Raw genomic sequence first — 22,773 nt, 5'->3', positions numbered from 1 at the left:
ACCTCCTCTAAAGTGGGTGAAACAAGAGGGCGAGGCTCTGGTATCTGAGGGGGTGAGGGTCTGTTAACAGTGGTGTCTGAATGCTGGGGATATGGGGGAATGATAGGGTCTGACATCGTGAATACCTGAAAGTCATGTGATAAAACATATATAAGAATCCATGATAATAAGAATACCCGTTAGTCGCTGTTACACACCTCTCAACGTTCTATCTACCTAACACTCACTTCTAATCTTAATCCCTCTACCCAAACCCGACAATCTAGGCTTGTTTCATTGACTCATAACCTGTAGCTCTGATACCAACCTGTGACGCCCTTCAAATCCAGGTCATAGACTTGGGGGTCACACCACAATATAAACCTATAAACAATAATAAAATATGCATTGACCCTAAACATCCACGGATCGCTCCAGGTTATAGTATGAAACAATCCACAACTTAACTTATATTACAATACGTCGAATCCCGATCAATATCTTACAACTTACAAACCTCAACGCAGTGCTTACACACAAAAGATATTCAAAAGTTCATAATATCAGCAAATCCTAGCAAGGCTTCCCAACCCTTATCCTGATACCTTAGCTTGATGACTAGCCTGTGGGTCCTCGCTAACAGTAGTCTCTTTCTTCACTGGAAAAGAACAAAAGAAATCGCAAGAGTGAGCTTACAAGCTCAGCAAGTAATATAAACAATAAACTGAAGTTCAACATTTATCAATAAGAATGAATCAGGATATCAAATCCCTTTTTAAAGCAGTGAATAGAATTGGATATCCATATTTTTATTTGAAAACCAAGGTTAGGCTGTTTATCAGTCACGCACTAACCCCGAGCTAGGTCTATACCAAGCTCTATTACGGATCCAAGGCACACATTGGCCTAATGACCACGAATCTGGTCTGACCACGAATCTGGTCTGACCACGAATCTAGTCCACATTTATAAAACTATCCAATTCTTTAACAACATAATAAAATCAACAACATCTCAATAATTCAGAATCAATACCGTTTGAACAGAAGCAATATTACCAAAACAGAATCATAATCGTCAAATCAGAATCATTATAACGAGGGTTGCAATACTTATCAAGATTAAAAAATAATTCAGAATTAGGTTCAAGTATCATCACAATATGTTTGAAGAATGGCTTGAAGTTGAAAGAAAGATCAAGTATATTGTAACATCCCAGATTTTCAGAATTAGTTTATTAATATAGAAATAAATTTTTGAATATTACTATTGGCTTTAATTGATTTCTTCTGATAAGATGAACGGTCTGTGTAATATGAGTATAATTGTGATGTGAATTATAAGGTTAAAGACGGAAGATGCATTCTTCTGTTGTGATTTCGTTTATTTTAGCGACCCGGATTTTTCAAAAAAATTGTTTATCTTTATAAAAGTAATTTTCTTAGAAAGAGAGGAATAAAGTTTAATGTGTTTTCAAAATTGCATATTTAAATTCCGGGTTATTGTTTTATCAATAGAGGGTTGTCTTTTCAAAATTATATTTTATATAATTGATTTTAAAGATTTAAAAGATTGCTATTGTTACATGGCTAAGTGTTGTATGTGGAATTGTGAGTTTAGTTAGTTATGATAATTTAATGTGAATATTGTATGAATTTTGGTGTAAATTGATTTTCTGTAATTGGTATTTATACGTGCTAGAACTGTGGGTTTAATTATTGATATTATCAGAATGAGTCATGTGTTATTTAGATATTTTCAAATGATTTATATATGGATATATGAATATCCTTTCAAAACTTATTTCAAATATTATTTCTGAAAATACAGAGGTTTGTTATGTAAAAGTTAGATGGTTGATATGTGAATATATGTATTACATGATTAAGTGTTACGTGTGTAATGGTCGTGTAACCAGTTATGGTTATTTACGAATATTATTTGAATATTTGGTAAATTATTTGATAACTAGTTTTCTATTTTGATTGCTTATATATGTTGCAATCACGAGTTTTCAATTTTCATATTCTCAGAATAAAATATGGAACATTTGGGTATTGTCTAGATAATTTATGAATAATATGTGATATTTATATGAATATTTGTGAGACTTGTGTTATCTGGTGTATTGAATTGACTGCTCATATGTGTTCAAATTTGAGATATTTCAATTTCTATATGATCAGGATAAAATATAGTTTAATTGGATATGTTCATATCGATTATTGGATTGCTATGTGATTTTATAATCGATTTACGGATTTAATCTCGTTTGATTATTAATTATATTTAAATAGTTATTTAACATTTTGAACCCCGTGGGCGTTCGGGGAAATTTCGCCATTAGGCTATTTGGGACATTCTGAGCATTATTCGTGTTTTAACTTTCTCAATCCGGAGTACGGTTTGCCCCGTAAATGATCCGGTACGGTTTTATTAATATTTTTAAAGTTAATAATTATCTGGTTGTCTCGTAATGCGTGAAGCATATTCCAGGAATATTCCAAAGCATATTCAAGGAATATTCTCTTATCTTCTTCTATAAATATCCTTTACCAGTTTATTTCGCACGTGTTCGCACAAAATCACGCAAGTATACGTGGTCACAAGTAATATAGAATATAATTCAAGTTCGTACCCACAGAGACTGGTGTATTCAGAAATATGCACTTATGCACCAATGTATGATTATTATTCAATGCTTAGACAAATATCAAATTGGGTTTGGTTTTCTATTTACTAATCCTATTTGAATTATGAAACTAAGAATTATCAACTAAGAGAATAACGATTTACTAATGAGAATAAACATGGGATTCTAGTTTCATTAACAACTTCATTCAGAGTTCTACCTTATTCGATTGTAATGGTTGATAACTAATCAGATAACACGAGACTGATACACGCTAACTGTCGTTATACGTGCACCATACTGCTACACATCCACAATTAAGATAGAAGGTAAACAGACACCAATTATGCTTAGACCCTATATGTCTATAGAATTTGAAAACATAACGGTTGAAGAGCAAGTTATCTATCAAGATTACATAGGGCGATGCAAGATGGGTAAAATCACATCACAAGTCATGTTATCGAACACGAAACCTATGCTCGCATGGCAAGTTCTAAATCAATATATTCACTGTCGCTTCAATAAAGATTAACAAGCAATCTTAGATGTTAGCTACTCATCCAAGACGAATAAGCACAACCAATACGAGGAAATCAAACCATCACATATGAACAAGGCAAATTAACTACTGAAATTCATCGATAAATCCGCTAAAATCCCATGACAATGATTAGTTCATAATCGAACTTCTCATCATCATGGGTTCGAATGTAAACATGGTACTGAATATGAAAAACAAAGTCAAAGTACGAGAATAAGAGTTAAGAAACAAATCCGGAACGAGCATCCAAAGTTACGCCTACTTCGAAGAATTACAAAAGTAAAAGCTATGAAATTCGATCTTGATCTTCTCCGTAGCCGTCACGTGCTCCTTAGAATGTTTCTAGGTTATTGCTTTAGTCCCCCAAGCCTTTCTTAAACTTCCCCAGCGATCGGGCCTCGAAACGGATCAGAAAACGGACAAACGGGCTTAAATTCGCTGCCAGTTTGGTGCGGGTGCGCCAGATTTGGGGCGGGTGCGCCAACGGGGCAGGTGCGCCAGATTTGGGGCGGGTGCCCCAATTCAGCAGCCCACTTCTTTGTCCATAACTTTTGACTTGCGCATCCGATTGCTTCGCTGTTTTTTTTCAATGAAAGCTATGAATCTCCTCTTCGTTCTCCTCCAAAGAAACCTACACAACATCACACTAAAACATATCAAAAACATCAAAAGCTTGAGGCCAGATCATCCATTTAAGTCAAAACGAAGGCTTCCAAGTGGATATAAAATCCACTTATCACACCCCCAAACTTAAACCGATGCTTGTCCTCAAGCATAGACACACACACAAATACTAATAATGCAATGCATGAATGCAACTAAATGCCTACATCTAAACGACTCATGAAGTATAATCCTTGTTAACATAGCATCCTCAAAATATGCACATTCTCGGCATTCATCTCGTTCACATATTAGCCATGTTCTCTTCCAATACTAGTGTGAAGTGCATCGTGTGTGCTAGCATGCTCTCTAGTGAAACAAAACAAAGACTATCAAACTTCAACAAAGTCCTCACTATGAGCCGTTAATAAGAATCCGGTTTAAACACTTCTTTACTACAGAGTCAACTACAATTTAGGGTCACCAAAGAATTCCTATGCCTCTCATTTTTTTTCTTCTATTTTTTTTCTTCTATTTTTTTCTTGCTAAGTCTAAGGTTGGGACGCTTCTCAGTGTAAGTGAGTTACGACCGCCATTCGACTTGCTTTTTCTTTTTTTTTTTCTCTTCTTTTTTTTTTTAATCAAGTAATTCTCCAGTAATCAAAGGTTGTGAAAGGTCACCAAGAATTTGCTTATTCTAATACATTTGCACTTAATACCAGCACAAGTACATGGATCGTCCCTTTCACATGACATTGCATTCTACCCATTGATCTCAAAGGAGTACTTGATATATTTTTCTCTTTTTTTTTTCCTTTTTTTTTAGAAAGGCATATTCATCCCTTAACTCCCCCAAACTTAAGATTTACAACTCTAAGTTCAAAAAGGGAATACTCCAAACTCTACGCCCGACTCAACGCAAGGACTCAAGAAATAAGTTAGTCTAAGTCTTATCTCTAGAGCATAAGTGTAATTACAATTTCCACACAAGTAGTTTCCAAGTAACAAGGCATCACATGTAATCAAGACTACTAGCCAAGAAATTATGCACATAAAATCATCATCATAGGAAATCAACTTGGAAAACAACTTCAAGATTCATGCAAATGCAACTATATGCACTACTAACACATACTAAACAATAGCATCTAAATAAAAAAAAAACACGTACTAATATGCAAAATATATGAGATAATATGCTAAACTATATGCATCATGCAACCTATATGCACACACTATATACTATATACTAGTCCTTAGATTACCACCCCCAAACTTAAAATCTTCAATGTCCTCATTGAAGGTGATAAAAAGGATCGAATGTACCTAGAAGTCGGGAGGATCACCCTCCTCGGGTGGAGGATCAGGTGGTGAATATACCATGCCATCTCCAAACACTGGCCAATCAACCTCCACACCAATAGCTCGAAAAGCACTCCCAAGAGCCTGAGTCAAATCCTTTGCAAAACGGCGGTGAATGTCATGCACGTCATCTATACTCCGAGTCAACCTCCTAAACTGCACATCACTTAAGAGATCCGATGGTAGTTTGAGTTCGAGTATGGGAGCTTCTTCAATAGATGGTTTAAGATGCTCCTTAAAATTTTTAAGCTCTGCTCCTCCTTCATCTTCGAAATCAGAATCCTGTGATAAGACTCTCTCTAAGGTACCTGGCCTTAGCTTTTGCTCCATCTCAGAATTTTCAACAGCTTCTAGTGGCTCCACCTTAAAGCATTCTTCTTCGTCGGCTGGAAATTTCATTGCGTTGAACACCTTAAAAGTGACACTCTGATCTTGAACTCTCATTGTAAGCTCTCCTTTTTGCACATCGATCAAAGTTTGGCCTGTAGCTAAGAAAGGCCTTCCCAAGATAATGGGAATCCTCTCATCCTCCTCAAAGTCTAGAATGACAAAATCAGTAGGGAAGATGAGCTTATCCACCTTAACCAAGACATCTTCCACTATACCTCGCGGGTATGTGATGGACCGATCAGCCAGTTGTAAGTACATGTTTGTAGGTTTCGGCTCCGGCAGACCAAGTTTCTTGAAGACAGATAACGGCATCAGATTGATGCTAGCTCCCAAGTCACACAAGCACTTGTCGAAAGATATCTTTCCAATAGTACAAGGTATCGTGAAACTTCCCGGATCTTTCAGTTTCGGAGGCAATTTCTGCTGCAGCACCGCACTGCACTCCTCGGTCAAAGCTACAGTCTCCAATTCCTCAAGTTTGAGTTTCCGAGAAAGAATACCTTTCATGAATTTAGCATAACTCGGCATTTGTTCTAGAGCTTCCGCAAAAGGTATGTTGATTTGTAATTTCTTGAAAACCTCTAGAAATTTAGCAAATTGTTTGTCGAGGTTATGCTTCTGAAGTCTCTTCGGAAAAGGGGGAGGTGGATATACTTGTTTGACCCCAATATCAGCTTTCGGACTAGACTTCTTGGCTGATTCCTTGCTTGCTTCCTCGTTGATTTTATTCTTGTCAGATTCAACAACAGTTTTTCCACTATCAGACTTAGATGAGAGCACGGGTGTTTCGACCTGTTGATCACTCTCTTCCTTATTTTGCTCTGTTGTTGATTCTTTTTCCTCTATAACCTTTCCGGATCTCAAGGTGACAGCCTGTACCTATTCCTTCATCTCTTTCTTACCCGGATTGGCCTCGGTATCACTAGGAAGAGTTCCTTGTGGTCTGTTTATCAACGCGATAGCAATCTGCCCGATCTGATTCTCCAAAGTCTTGATTGACACCGATTGGCTTTTAACCATAAGTCTTAATTCTTCCAATTCTGATCTTTCGTTGGAAGACTGTCCAGCCACCCCATGATTTTGTTGCTGGAATCCAGGGTGTTGGAATTGCTGCCTCGGTGCAAATTGTTGTTGAAAACCAGAAGGGTTGAAAGGTCCAGCTTCTTGCTGCTGAAACTGTTGCTGCGGTTGTTGCATGAAAATTTGATTGTTGCTCCAGCTGAAATTCGGATGATTCCGGTTATTGGGATGATAAGTGGCTGGTGCTGGCTGCTGAGACCTCTGGAAGGTGCTCACAAACTGAGCAGATTCACTAGATATAGCACACTGATCAGAAGAATGTGCTCCAGCACAGAGCTCGCAGACTAAAGGTGGCTGCTGATTTCCTAGATTTGCCAAAGAATCCACCTTCATAGTAAGAGCCTTAAGCTGAGCAGCTATGGCTGTAGTAGCATCAACATCTAGAATTCCTGCTGCTTTGCCCTGATGAAGACGCTGAGTAGGATTCTGATATTCATTCGCAGCCATCATCTCGATCAACTCATAAGCCTCATCATAGCTCTTAGCCCATAAAGCTCCGCCTGATGCAGCATCGAGCATTGGCCTCGATTGAGGACCCAACCCATTATAAAAGCAATTAATAACCATCCAATCAGGCATCCCATGGTGTGGGCACTTCCGAAGCATCTCCTTGTAGCGTTCCCAAGCTTCACATAAAGTTTCACCAGACAACTGAGAGAATTAAGTGATAGCATTCCTGATTGCAGCGGTTTTAGCCATAGGGAAGAACTTAGTAAGAAATTTCTGAGCCAGATCCTCCCATGTCGTAATAGATCCTGCAGGAAGAGAATGCAACCATCCTTTAGCTTTATCCCTTAGAGAAAATGGGAACAACCTCAATCTGATGGCATCGTCCGTAACACCATTGAACTTGAAAGTGTCGCAGATCTCAATGAAGTCCCGAATATGAGTATTAGGATCCTCAGTCGGAGAACCCCCAAACTGCACTGAGTTCTGTACCATCTGAATAGTGCTCGGTTTGATCTCGAAAGTGTTGGCCTGAATTGCTGGCCTGACAATGCTCGATTGAATGTCATCGATTTTAGGCTCAGAGAAAGCCTTCAGAGCCTTAGGAATATTCACAGCTGGTGGTTGATCAACCATCGTATCAATCTCTATCGTTTCTTCCTTAATTAATGCTTCCTTACGAGCCTGAGAACGTGTTCGCATACACGTCCCTCAAGTACCTGAAACACACACAACGAACTAAAGTGAGAAAAGAATCCAAGTCACTGAACTTTAACGACCACTAATGACAAGCACATAAACTAAAGTAAACACCGAGTCCCCGGCAGCGGCGCCAAAAACTTGTTCGCACAAAATCACGCAAGTATACGTGGTCACAAGTAATATAGAATATAATTCAAGTTCGTACCCACAGAGACTGGTGTATTCAGAAATATGCATTTATGCACCAATGTATGATTATTATTCAATGCTTAGACAAATATCAAATTGGGTTTGGTTTTCTATTTACTAATCCTATTTGAATTATGAAACTAAGAATTATCAACTAAGAGAATAACGATTTACTAATGAGAATAAACATGGGATTCTAGCTTCATTAACAACTTCATTCTGAGTTCTACCTTATTCGATTGTAATGGTTGATAACTAATCAGATAACACGAGACTGATACACGCTAACTGTCGTTATACGTGCACCATACTGCTACACATCCACAATTAAGATAGAAGGTAAACAGACACCAATTATGCTTAGACCCTATATGTCTATAGAATTTGAAAACATAACGGTTGAAGAGCAAGTTATCTATCAAGATTACATAGGGCGATGCAAGATGGGTAAAATCACATCACAAGTCATGTTATCGAACACGAAACCTATGCTCGCATGGCAAGTTCTAAATCAATATATTCACTGTCGCTTCAATAAAGATTAACAAGCAATCTTAGATGTTAGCTACTCATCCAAGACGAATAAGCACAACCAATACGAGGAAATCAAACCATCACATATGAACAAGGCAAATTAACTACTGAAATTCATCGATAAATCCGCTAAAATCCCATGACAATGATTAGTTCATAATCGAACTTCTCATCATCATGGGTTCGAATGTAAACATGGTACTGAATATGAAAAACAAAGTCAAAGTACGAGAATAAGAGTTAAGAAACAAATCCGGAACGAGCATCCAAAGTTACGCCTACTTCGAAGAATTACAAAAGTAAAAGCTATGAAATTCGATCTTGATCTTCTCCGTAGCCGTCACGTGCTCCTTAGAATGTTTCTAGGTTATTGCTTTAGTCCCCCAAGCCTTTCTTAAACTTCCCCAGCGATCGGGCCTCGAAACGGATCAGAAAACGGACAAACGGGCTTAAATTCGCTGCCAGTTTGGTGCGGGTGCGCCAGATTTGGGGCGGGTGCGCCAACGGGGCAGGTGCGCCAGATTTGGGGCGGGTGCCCCAATTCAGCAGCCCACTTCTTTGTCCATAACTTTTGACTCGCGCATCCGATTGCTTCGCTGTTTTTTTTCAATGAAAGCTATGAATCTCCTCTTCGTTCTCCTCCAAAGAAACCTACACAACATCACACTAAAACATATCAAAAACATCAAAAGCTTGAGGCCAGATCATCCATTTAAGTCAAAACGAAGGCTTCCAAGTGGATATAAAATCCACTTATCAGCACGTACAATCATTTCGTCAGTTTCTCTGCACGAATACCGAGAGAAAACGAACGGGTGTTCTTCGTGTTCTTCATATTCAAACGAGGATTTGAAGGCGTTATTGGAATCCGATGGAGGCGTATAAATAGCCAAAACGAAGCTCTCGACGCGTAGAATCTAGTTTAATCAACCGTAACACTGCAGATTTCACGGGTAAATTATTATTAATTTTCGAAAATTCAAATTATATGGATTTTAAATATGAATTTTTGCAAACGTGATTTTTTGATTGATTTGATGATTCCATGTTGTAGAGCATCTCCTGCCATTCGTTTTCATATATGATATGTCGATTTTTGACTTCCATAACATATAGAAATAAGGGTTTGATTCTTCAAATGTGTTCTTGAATGTTCTTGAAGCTTTTCAATTGAAATTGGGCGTTTTTAATCTAGGAAGCTAGAGGGTGTGTGGTTAGTACCATTAGAAAGAGCGTTTTAAGAGGAATCTATACATGGGTTCAAAACAAGTAAACGAGCTGTGTACAGGCCGGCCGGAGTTCGCGAAGAACTCGGCAGCGGCGAACTTCCGGGCGGATTTCCGGCCAATTGGCCGCTCCTTTCTCGAAAACGAAGCCACCAACAGATTCCTTGTGGTGGATATTGCATTTCTGGACAATTTGGTGGCGAATGGAGGTCGGTAGCACCGATTCCGGCGAAGCCAGTGGTGGCCGGCGGCAAATTGCCGTTTGGCCACCCATGTTTTGAAGATGGTGAAGATCTAGTATCGAGATTTTGAACTTTGCAAAACAGCCCCTGTAACTTCTGAAAGTTACACTTTAAACCCTGGACAAAACTTTCAAAAGTTTACAAAATAAACCTTTTGATTTAATTTTCTAAAATTGTTTTATTTAATTATTTTAAATTTCAAAAATAGTTTTTAATTATTTCTTTATTCAAAAATAAATCTAAATTAGTTTCTAAATTAATTTTAATTAGTAATTAATTATTTTAATTGGTCAATTAATTTAAATATTAATTGATTAATTAATTTAGTTAATTATTAATTGATTTTAATTGATTAATTAATTGGATTTAATTGTTCCTTTTGATTTAAAAATTCTGGAAAATAGTTTCGAGCTTTGAATTATTTTTTCTAAAATATGTTCGAGGCTCGTTAATTGATTTCAAATAATTTTGGACCCGATCTTGAGCAATCGGACTTGATTATTTATTCAAAAATGGATTCTTTTACCTGTTTTAATTCCGAAAAATGTCTAGAAATTCCAGAAAATTCCCGAAAAATCATTTTTAACCCAAGACTTGATTTGACATCAATCGGGATGGGAGACCTTATATGAAATATGTTGTCTGCTATCTGTTTGATGTGTTATGTGCCGATAGAGAGTAAGAAAACAGTTTTGTTCATAACTTTTGACTCGTAATTCAGAATGGAGTGAAACGAAAAAGAGATTAAAGCTTATAAAGTCTATTTTAATGTGACATAATAATATGGTGGAGTATAGTGACAAGGCTGTCGCGTGCCTATCAAATAATAATTCTAACAATTCCTCCTAACAATGTAGCAGGGCAAGTCAGAGTCGATCCCACAGAGACAAATGTGTCAAACACTAGTTATTTCTGATCAAATTCAACTAAGCAAAGAACACAATAATATTTTAGAGATTGATTAAACTAATTATACTAAGGCAAATAAGGATTTTATCAATTAATTAAAAACATCCAGAATTAAGTATCCCCACTAGCATGAATCAATGCAATTACGATTCCCTACCCCAATCAATCAAATATATTACTCAAGAGGAAAGATGTGCCCTATAAAATACCATTAATCTCTTCCGAGTGTTAATGGCTTCTCTAAAAATACAATCAAGCCTATTTCCATGGTATCATGCAATTTAGAGACATTAAACACAACATCCTGACTTCCTAACAATCCATTCTACCTATTTCCATGGAGAATTTCATGTCCTTATTGGATAAATCACAACCATCTAAGTCCAACTTCCGATGGTAAATAGATATTGGTTCAACAAATCACATAATCATGCCTGACATGTAATTGTTAATCAGCACAACTCAATAAGCAAGAGCAATTAAACAATCAGTTTGGGGTTGGGGGAATCATGCATCTATCATAGCTAGGGTTCAACTTAACCCCGGATTATAAATCTACTCACTCATAATTAAACTAACAAAACACAAGATGTAATAAAAACGCATAATTAAACTATTATTAAGAATAGAAAAAAAACCTTCAGTCTTCAAATCTTGAACAAGAAGAAAAGTTAAAGTCTCCTCTCTTCTCTCTCTATCTCTATGTATGTATGATAAAAACTAATTGATCTCCTAGAATAAAAGTATTTTAATGTTTTTATCAAATTACAAGGTAATCTCCGAAACCGAATAGGAGTCCGTTATTAAAATTCGCAGGTCTGCTTTCTCCACAGTTTCTGGGCTTTTCCAGTTGGATTTTGGATATTGGACCATCTCTAAATTAAAGAAAATTCTCTAAGCTTCGCGTGGGCTGTAAGATCGTCAAAATCTGATGTACGGAACTCCCGATATGGCCTAAACAGCGAAATAATACGTGTAGCCCAATAAATCTGAATTTCCATCCAAATTTGAGTCCAATTAAGCTATATTTCTTCAAATCCTTCCAACTTTAGGAATTCCTTGCACTCTACAATAAAACATTAAAATCTATTAAATAAATATCCAAATCAATGCAAAATACAATTAAATATGAGAATAAAATCATCTAGAATATATATATAATATACTCCATCATATAGAATGTGAATAATTGTTGTTAAATGTATAGAATATGATTATATGTGATCTAATTGCTATTAATTGATGATTGCATGGACTATCTAGTTGTTCTAGAATTACATACATGTGATAAATGATTAAATGACATAGTGTCGTGTCTTGATAGATGTCGGATAAAAGCATATGGATTATAGTGATTGGATTTGGTTGGTTGATTGTTGATTGAGATAGGATAACAGGTGGATAGCCTAATAAATAGACGAGACGATGTCGGATTTACGATAAGATTTATATGATATTTAATTGATAATATGTTATGTGAAATATGATTAGACTATATGGTAGAGTCAAAGCATGATTATGTGTTAAGTGATATTTGATGAGTTTAAAGAGTTATATAAGTGGGTATCGATATACGTGATATGTGTATGCGATAGGTTATGCTACCGAGTTGATAAGCAGAGATAAGAATCAATAGATTATTTAGTGATAATGGTAGTATCTTATTCTCGTAAAGGGTTTGGACGAGACGGATACGATCGAAGACGTTCAGAAGGTCAAACGATGTTACAAAGCGAATAAGGAACGAATCGAGTAAACGAAGCAGTGTGGCGAATAGAGTATAGCCAAAGATGGTCTAGAGACTATGATATGCATAGAGTGTGAAAGTGGAAAGATGAGATTGAGATATGAGACTGGAATCGGATTTAAGGCAAGTTTTCCTAAATCCTTCCTCATATATATATTACATGTGCTGATTTTTCTGTCAAGATTGTGATATTGTTTATACTGAAACCCTTCTCAAATAAACTCTTACTTCTGAGCATGAAACCCATGATTGTTTTCTTCTTCCAAGTTTTGAAAATCCAAACACCTAATTACTCTCAATTTCTATTACAAGTATTCTGATCCATTCTTTTCAATCCTCAAGATATTAAAAATACCAGCTTTACAAATTAATTCGAAGTTCAGATCGTCATTGAAGCATGTGTTGCTCAGTGATAGTTAGAACCTAGAATGAACTGGGATCTTCTTGATTATTCAACCCGCCATTGTCATGCTGGTTTAGCAGGCTAAATTCAGTTGCTTAGCCGATAATGGAGGATACTGAATAATTAGGAATTTCCTGAACTATGATTTATCAAAGGACGAACTGTGGTTTATGAAATGTTGATTCTCGAAAGTTGACTTGGAATAATTCTGTTGTTGATAATGATTATAATTCTATTCTGTTGATTGAATTGTCTATTGATTTCAATTGTTAGAATTGGATTAGTTTTTATAAAATATGTGGACCAGATTCGTGGTCAATTATAGGACAATGTGTGCCTTGGATCCAGTATAGAGAACAGGGCTGTGTGCCATGTTCGGGGTTAGTGCGTGACTGATCAGCAGCCTAACCTTTGGTTTTTAAGTAAAAATGTGATGAATCCAATTCGACAATTCTTCTGTAAGTTTGAAATTCTGATTTCAATTGCTGATAAGAATTGTGAAGTTTTCAATTACATATCCTGAACTTGTGAACCCTGATAAAATATTTCAGGACTATTGTTGCTTATATACACTTGCTGAGCATTGTTGCTCACCCTTGCTATTCCTTTTTAACCATTTCAGAAAAGCTTAGAGTTGAATTGAGATTGCGAGTATGGCTAAGGCTAAGCGAGGAGTCAGAGTTATAGAATATCCAGAGGACAAGTGGAATGTTCAGGGAGATTGACAAGGTTGGTTCTAAATAGAGTTGTATTATTGAGATTCAGTTGTAAGTCATAATTGAGGTAGACTGGCAGTGATTCTTCTTATCGAAGATGATCTGAGTTTGTAAGATAATGTTTATTAATAGTGGTTGATTCTAATTTCAATACTGTAACCTGGATGCACTACGCCATATATGGCCTTCAACAACATCAAAAAAATGACGCAATAACCCCCAAATATGTTGCCATAGCTCGAAAATGGGCTATTGCAACATAAAATTTAAGTTGCTTTTTTCGATGTTGCCCTAGGCTTCTATTGCAACATTATGGTTACCTATTGCAACATGGGCTTTTCTGTCACAATAGACCGCTATTGCAACATCTGACTACCTTATAGCAACAAATATTTTATGTTACGTTAAACCTTCTGATTTCAAAAAAAATGGGACCACGTGTGGGTTCCACATATGGGGCCCACGTGGGGTGACACGTGTCTCTACTTTCTGCAACATTTTTTGTTATGCAACCGCAACATATATTTATGAAAAGAAATTGCAAATATACTATTTAAATATTAAACATCCCAATAAACTATTCTTTGGTACAAATCAAAGTAACTGCCAACTCAAAGTAGCTAACTACCAATTCCAACCAAATTCATAATTCATCGACTAAAATCAAGGAAACTACCAAATCCATAATTCACCAACTATATTACGACCACAATATACCCAGAAAGATGAAAAAGAGGTTAATCCTCTAATCACTAGAGACAACAATGAGAAACTAGCAACTTCAAATGAGTCGAGCATCAATCCAGCCAACTTTAACTTCAAGACTCTTTCCGTTCCTCCTCTCTTTACCTACAAATTCCAATCTGCTTTTTCCATTTACCGAGAATCTCCTCTGGATTTGTAGTTGCCTGAACTAACGAGATTTGGTGTTTCTATAGAATCTGAAGAAATGAAACAGTTTAACGGCAAAAATGAACAAAATTGCAAAAAAAAAAAGGTACAATTTAGGAGCAAAAATATAGCACAATTGCAAAGATTTCACCTTAACATAATTTGGTGAGGTGAGCTATCTTAATTAATAAGTATCAGTTTATGCCGGAGTGGCCTCCTGATAGTATCATATATATTCTTTCCACCACAACTAAATTTCCCCGTAAAGAGAGTCAGAGGCATAAACTAAATTACATAATTTTTAAGACCTTCTGTATGTAAACTATAAGGCCTTCATCAGTAATTTTCTTCTCAAGCTGGTCGGTCACATGAAACACTGGTCAAAATAAATAGATTTGATGTGTTCAGAGAGTAGTATTTTAAGCTCAAAAAGTTTACATAAGACTTATTAGTTATTTAACCAATTGAGAGGTGAGTTTGAGGGGAGAGGTTCCCCGATTTTTCATAATTGCCGGTGAGCTTCAATAAAGAGGTGAGGTTGAGCAGAGAGAGGTAAGGTGAGGTGAGATAGGTGAGTGGAGAGAGTGAGGTGGGTGTTTGTTGCGTGAAATGTGAAATCTGTGTCAGTATCGACTCAAATGAGAAGGGGGGAAGTTTGCCGCTCCGATTTTTAGCACGCGACAAGTTTTTATTTTGTTTATTTTTTTGTTTTAATAATTCATTTTATTTTCAACTTCTTAATTATTTAAAAATATAAATATTTATATTTTTAAAAAAAATTCAGTTGCAGTTTTATTATTTTATACACATTTAATTAGTTTCAAATTTTCTTATTTTTATTATAATTAATTATTTTAAAGAGATGATATAAAAATTAATATTATATTCCAAAATTTAGTATTTTCATGTTTAATATATTATATTTTATTAAATTTTCATTTGAAAGTATTTTAGCTTTATTTTATGTAAATTTTATTATCATAATAGAAATAATTATTTTATTTATACTCTACGCAACACATAATTTTGCCTATTACAACATCATATGGATATGAATGGTTATCGTTGCGGTAGGTATCAACTAGTGGCTCTAATGCAACATAATTTTGCAACACTCGCGTTTATACCATTGCGATAGGCCATATATGGCGTAGTGATGCGATCCTGTTTTTAGGGTGTTAAAGTGTTTTCTTTTAAATCATTTACTAAAGTTTTCAGGTTTTAAATCCTTTGATTTTATTACCTTTTTCAAAAATACAGGTTTTCAAAAGTGTTTTAGAATGATTTTGTGTGGTGACGTCAGAATCCAGACCCCCGGATTCTCGGGCTGTCACAATTGGTATCAGAGCAACAGGTTATAAGTTATTGAAATTAGAATATAGGTTGTCATTATAAGTTTATAGAGAAGAAGTGTTCAGTGACCTCATATCGAGGTATTGTGAGACTGTCTGGGGATAGTCTAGAGAGGTAATCGGAATAGAATCTAGATAGTTAAATTAAGTTGAGGGTACATGTTTAGATGGATCATGGTTCCTAAGTCTAGACACTTGGTTTCTAGTATGGGGACTGATTGAGATAGTGAATTGTGATAAGGGTCAGAGTCAGACCTAGTCAAAAGAGTATTAATAATGAATGATTAAGTTAAGAATGATAAAGATGCATGGTTTGGAGTATTCTGACCATGTTACATATTTGAAAGTGGTTTATCGTTTGAATTGAGATGTAGAAGAATGGGTGTTGAATATGAGATATTGTGAATTAGAAAGAGAGTTTTGTAGATAGATGTGATGTGAATGATAGAGAGTATGTGGAATTGAGTCTAGTTATCAGAAGTAACATTGTGAGTGAGATAGAACGTTAGTCTTAACGACGACGCTTCAAGCTAACCGGGATTTCTTCTGATATCAAGATGAGCCAACTTCATTGCGAATGATAATGTCTACAAGGGATCTTACGAAGCTATCACGAGCGAGAACATCGAGAAGAGGACATACCTTGAACAACGGCTTATGGGAGCAGAGCAAGAATTTGAGAAGACCTTGGCAATATCTTTCTTCAATAAAAACTTATTTTAATTCTTCTCATCATCATTAAGTCCTTATTGGGATATCTTTTCTACAAAAGTTTTGATAAATGAGATTTCTTATTTCTCGAATGACGAGAAAACATTGGTATTGATTATTGATATTGGTATTGATTCTTGGTGTGTGATAAAGGTTATTGTGAGAAGACAATGATATTTCTTGATATTCCTTGATATTCTTTGATATACCTTGATATCTCTTGATATTCTTTGGTATTCTTTGAGATTCCTTGGTATTTCTTCCATATGATTGGGATGAACAACCCTATGTATAGGGGACACAAGGTATACCTGTCTGTGTGATAGGAGTTGGATGGGACGCCATCACTTGTGTGTGTTGTACTTACAAGAAGGTTAACAACCTTTAGTAGTGTCTAATATGGGCACGCAACACTAAGTTCGTTTGATCATATTGATCTCTCAGTCACTCTCTTATTCAAACATGACCTATTTTGAAAACATTTTGTTCCATTCTAAGTTCTTAAAGAGTGATTCTAAGAACTGAGCTCTGTAATGGTGAAAGTTTTAATACTCTTATTTGTTTCAAAGTCAAAGGTATGCCAAGGTCGAACGAAGGTGGGAGGATGATAGTACGAAGGATGTACATTTTCATTTTCTTCGCGGATTCTGAGGACAGAATCCTTATAAGGGGGGTAGAATGTAACATCCCAGATTTTCAGAATTAGTTTATTAATATAGAAATAAATTTTTGAATTTTACTATTGGCTTTAATTGATTTCTTCTGATAAGATGAACAGTCTGTGTAATATGAGTATAATTGTGATGTGAATTATAAGGTTAAAGACGGAAGATGCATTCTTCTGTTGTGATTTCGTTTATTTTAGCGACCCGGATTTTTCAAAAAAATTGTTTATCTTTATAAAAGTAATTTTCTTAGAAAGAGAGGAATAAAGTTTAATATGTTATTCTAGTTTAATGTGTTTTCAAAATTGTATATTTAAATTCCGGGTTATTGTTTTATCAATAGAGGGTTGTCTTTTCAAAATTATATTTTATATAATTGATTTTAAAGATTTAAAAGATTGCTATTGTTACATGGCTAAGTGTTGCATGTTTAGTTAGTTATGATAATTTAATGTGAATATTGTATGAATTTTGGTGTAAATTGATTTTCTGTAATTGGTATTTATACGTGCTAGAACTGTGGGTTTAATTATTGATATTATCAGAATGAGTCATGTGTTATTTAGATATTTTCAAATGATTTATATATGGATATATGAATATCCTTTCAAAACTTATTTCAAATATTATTTCTGAAAATACAGAGGTTTGTCATGTAAAAGTTAGATGGTTGATATGTGAATATATGTATTACATGATTAAGTGTTACGTGTGTAATGGTCGTGTAACCAGTTATGGTTATTTACGAATATTATTTGAATATTTGGTAAATTATTTGATAACTAGTTTTCTATTTTCATTGCTTATATATGTTGCAATCAGGAGTTTTCAATTTTCATATTCTCAGAATAAAATATGGAACATTTGGGTATTTTCTAGATAATTTATGAATAATATGTGATATTTATATGAATATTTGTGAGACTTGTGTTATCTGGTTTATTGAATTGACTGCTCATATGTGTTCGGATTTGAGATATTTCAATTTTTATATGATCAGGATAAAATATAGTTTAATTGGATATGTTCATATCGATTATTGGATTGCTATGTGATTTTATAATCGATTTACGGATTTAATCTCGTTTGATTATTAATTATATTTAAATAGTTATTTAACATTTTGAACCCTGTGGGCGTTCGGGGAAATTTCGCCATTAGGCTATTTGGGACATTCTGAACATTATTCGTGTTTTAACTTTCTCAATCCGGAGTACGGTTTGCCCCGTAAATGATCCGGTACGGTTTTATTAATATTTTTAAAGTTAATAATTATCTGGATGTCTCGTAATGCGTGAAGCATATTCCAAGAATATTCCAAAGCATATTCAAGGAATATTCTCTTATCTTCTATAAATATCCTTTACCAGTTTATTTCGCACGTACAATCATTTCGTCAGTTTCTCTGCACGAATACCGAGAGAAAACGAACGGGTGTTCTTCGTGTTCTTCATATTCAAACGAGGATTTGAAGGCGTTATTGGAATCCGATGGAGGCGTATAAATAGCCAAAACGAAGCTCTCGACGCGTAGAATCTAGTTTAATCCACCGTAACACTGCAGATTTCACGGGTAAATTATTATTAATTTTTGAAAATTCAAATTATATGGATTTTAAATATGAATTTTTGCAAACGTGATTGTTTGATTGATTTGATGATTCCATGTTGTAGAGCATCTCCTGCCATTCGTTTTCATATATGATATGTCGATTTTTGACTTCCATAACATATAGAAATAAGGGTTTGATTCTTCAGATGTGTTCTTGAATGTTCTTGAAGCTTTTCAATTGAAATTGGGCGTTTTTAATCTAGGAAGCTAGAGGGTGTGTGGTTAGTACCATTAGAAAGAGCGTTTTAAGAGGAATCTATACATGGGTTCAAAACAAGTAAACGAGCTGTGTACAGGCCGGCCGGAGTTCGCGAAGAACTCGGCAGCGGCGAACTTCCGGGCGGATTTCCGGCCAATTGGCCGCTCCTTTCTCGAAAACGAAGCCACCAACAGATTCCTGGTGGTGGATATTGCGTTTCTGGACAATTTGGTGGCGAACGGAGGTCGGTAGCACCGATTCCGGCGAAGCCAGTGGTGGCCGGCGGCAAATTGCCGTTTGGCCACCCATGTTTTGAAGATGGTGAAGATCTAGTATCGAGGTTTTGAACTTTGCAAAACAGCCCCTGTAACTTCTGAAAGTTACACTTTAAACCCTGGACAAAACTTTCAAAAGTTTACAAAATAAACCTTTTGATTTAATTTTCTAAAATTGTTTTATTTAATTATTTTAAATTTCAAAAATAGTTTTTAATTATTTCTTTATTCAAAAATAAATCTAAATTAGTTTCTAAATTAATTTTAATTAGTAATTAATTATTTTAATTGGTCAATTAATTTAAATATTAATTGATTAATTAATTTAGTTAATTATTAAGTGATTTTAATTGATTAATTAATTGGATTTAATTGTTCCTTTTGATTTAAAAATTCTGGAAAATAGTTTCGAGCTTTGAATTATTTTTTCTAAAATATGTTCGAGGCTCGTTAATTGATTTCAAATAATCGGACTTGATTATTTATTCAAAAATGGATTCTTTTACCTGTTTTAATTCCGAAAAATGTCTAGAAATTCCAGAAAATTCCCGAAAAATCATTTTTAACCCAAGACTTGATTTGACATCAATCGGGATGGGAGACCTTATATGAAATATGTTGTCTGCTATCTGTTTGATGTGTTATGTGCCGATAGAGAGTAAGAAAACAGTTTTGTTCATAACTTTTGACTCGTAATTCAGAATGGAGTGAAACGAAAAAGAGATTAAAGCTTATAAAGTCTATTTTAATGTGACATAATAATATGGTGGAGTATAGAATGTGAATAATTGTTGTTAAATGTATAGAATATGATTATATGTGATCTAATTGCTATTAATTGATGATTGCATGGACTATCTGGTTGTTCTAGAATTACATACATGTGATAAATGATTAAATGACATAGTGTCGTGTCTTGATAGATGTCGGATAAAAGCATATGGATTATAGTGATTGGATTTGGTTGGTTGATTGTTGATTGAGATAGGATAACAGGTGGATAGTCTAATAAATAGACGAGACGATGTCGGATTTTCGATAAGATTTATATGATATTTAATTGATAATATGTTATGTGAAATATGATTAGACTATATGGTAGAGTCAAAGCATGATTATGTGTTAAGTGATATTTGATGAGTTTAAAGTGTTATATAAGTGGGTATCGATATACGTGATATGTGTATGCGATAGGTTATGCTACCGAGTTGATAAGCAGAGATAAGAATCAATAGATTATTTAGTGATAATGGTAGTATCTTATTCTCGTAAAGGGTTTGGACGAGACGGATACGATCGAAGACGTTCAGAAGGTCAAACGATGTTACAAAGCGAATAAGGAACGAATCGAGTAAACGAAGCAGTGTGGCGAATAGAGTATAGCCAAAGATGGTCTAGAGACTATGATATGCATAGAGTGTGAAAGTGGAAAGATGAGATTGAGATATGAGACTGGAATCGGATTTAAGGCAAGTTTTCCTAAATCCTTCCTCATATATATATTGCATGTGCTGATTTTTCTGTCAAGATTGTGATATTGTTTATACTGAAACCCTTCTCAAATAAACTCTTACTTCTGAGCATGAAACCCATGATTGTTTTCTTCTTCCAAGTTTTGAAAATCCAAACACCTAATTACTCTCAATATCTATTACAAGTATTCTGATCCATTCTTTCCAATCCTCAAGATATTAAAAATACCAGCTTTACAAATTAATTCGAAGTTCAGACCGTCATTGAAGCATGTGTTGCTCAGTGATAGTTAGAACCTAGAATGAACTGGGATCTTCTTGATTATTCAACCCGCCATTGTCATGCTGGTTTAGCAGGCTAAATTCAGTTGCTTAGCCGATAATGGAGGATACTGAATAATTAGGAATTTCCTGAACTATGATTTATCAAAGGACGAACTGTGGTTTATGAAATGTTGATTCTCGAAAGTTGAATTTGAATAATTCTGTTGTTGATAATGATTATAATTCTATTCTGTTGATTGAATTGTCTATTGATTTCAATTGTTAGAATTGGATTAGTTTTTATAAAATATGTGGACCAGATTCATGGTAAGACCAGATTCGTGGTCAATTATAGGCCAATGTGTGCCTTGGATCCAGTATAGAGAACAGGGCTGTGTGCCATGTTCGGGGTTAGTGCGTGACTGATCAGCAGCCTAACCTTTGGTTTTTAAGTAAAAATGTGATGAATCCAATTCGACAATTCTTCTGTAAGTTTGAAATTCTGATTTCAATTGCTGATAAGAATTGTGAAGTTTTCAATTACATATCCTGAACTTGTGCACCCTGATAAAATATTTCAGGACTATTGTTGCTTATATACACTTGCTGAGCATTGTTGCTCACCCTTGCTATTCCTTTTTAACCATTTCAGAAAAGCTTAGAGTTGAATTGAGATTGCGAGTATGGCTAAGGCTAAGCGAGGAGTCAGAGTTATAGAATATCCAGAGGACAAGTGGAATGTTCAGGGAGATTGACAAGGTTGGTTCTAGATAGAGTTGTATTATTGAGATTCAGTTGTAAGTCATAATTGAGGTAGACTTGCAGTGATTCTTCTCATCGAAGATGATCTGAGTTTGTAAGATAATGTTTATTAATAGTGGTTGATTCTAATTTCAATACTGTAACCTGGATGCGATCCTGTTTTTAGGGGGTTAAAGTGTTTTCTTTTAAATCTTTTACTAAAGTTTTCAGGTTTTAAATCCTTTGATTTTATTACCTTTTTCAAAAATACAGGTTTTCAAAAGTGTTTTAGAATGATTTTGTGTGGTGACGTCAGAATTCAGACCCCCGGATTCTCGGGCTGTCACATATATGGTGAAAATAATCTGGTGTTTGTAGAAGAAGCAATGCAAGTGAGAGTGGCTTGGGATTTCAAGTATGTTTACCTTATAGGAATTTCAACTGTTAGGGTGTATATGTGTGAACATTCTTTAAAGATTCAATTTAGGTGTTTTGGTATCACATTGTATAACTTGGTGAAGTATTGTAGCATATAGGCGGGTATTGTTTGGTTATTCAAGGATGAGAGAATATCAAGGTAACTGATTTGTGTTTCCAAGTCTCAAAGAAATGGGTACAAGTTCAATTGAAATCAAAATCAAGGTTTTGCTTGTAATTCAGGTGTTGAAAGGATTGAATAAGGTTTATCAAAATCAGGATCAATAGCACAATATATCAACAGGTGTACTTCCAACTTATCTAGAACAACAATATCAATGTAGAAGAGTAACTCAAGGAGTATACAGAAGTTTCATTATCGAAACAAGTTTCTATCTACCCTTTGTTTCACTTAAATCCGATTTACGGTTCAAAAGATACGAATAAAACAGTCATACAATGTTCACATA

General features: G+C 35.1%; 3 long non-coding RNA genes and 1 other non-coding gene across 6 annotated transcripts; 3 read left to right on the top strand and 1 right to left on the bottom strand.

The window, feature by feature from the left end:
- Nucleotides 1-7,167: 7,167 nt before the first annotated feature.
- LOC135146828 (small nucleolar RNA R71) lies at nt 7,168-7,274 on the top strand. The gene has a single exon (XR_010283925.1). It is a non-coding gene; the product is annotated as a small nucleolar RNA R71 (small nucleolar RNA).
- Nucleotides 7,275-9,273: 1,999 nt separating this feature from the next.
- LOC135152619 (uncharacterized) lies at nt 9,274-13,870 on the top strand. 2 transcript variants are annotated; one of them, XR_010291974.1, is made up of 3 exons: nt 9,274-9,415; nt 12,515-12,709; nt 13,612-13,870. It is a non-coding gene; the product is annotated as an uncharacterized LOC135152619 (long non-coding RNA). The 2 variants fall into 2 exon arrangements; XR_010291973.1 differs by lacking the exon at nt 9,274-9,415 and having other exon boundaries at nt 12,290-12,709.
- A 359-nt stretch (nt 13,871-14,229) lies between these two features.
- LOC135152620 (uncharacterized) lies at nt 14,230-14,781 on the bottom strand. The gene is made up of 2 exons (XR_010291975.1): nt 14,748-14,781; nt 14,230-14,646 (listed from the first exon to the last, which is right to left on the bottom strand). It is a non-coding gene; the product is annotated as an uncharacterized LOC135152620 (long non-coding RNA).
- Nucleotides 14,782-18,858: 4,077 nt separating this feature from the next.
- LOC135152945 (uncharacterized) lies at nt 18,859-22,125 on the top strand. 2 transcript variants are annotated; one of them, XR_010292309.1, is made up of 3 exons: nt 18,859-18,896; nt 20,684-20,878; nt 21,798-22,125. It is a non-coding gene; the product is annotated as an uncharacterized LOC135152945 (long non-coding RNA). The 2 variants fall into 2 exon arrangements; XR_010292308.1 differs by lacking the exon at nt 18,859-18,896 and having other exon boundaries at nt 20,633-20,878.
- Nucleotides 22,126-22,773: the final 648 nt, after the last annotated feature.

Source organism: Daucus carota, chromosome 5 (genome assembly GCF_001625215.2).
Source record: "Daucus carota subsp. sativus chromosome 5, DH1 v3.0, whole genome shotgun sequence".
Taxonomy (NCBI): Eukaryota; Viridiplantae; Streptophyta; class Magnoliopsida; order Apiales; family Apiaceae; genus Daucus; species Daucus carota.
Note: the sequence above shows the minus strand (reverse complement) of the source record. Positions and strands in the feature narration are given on the sequence as shown.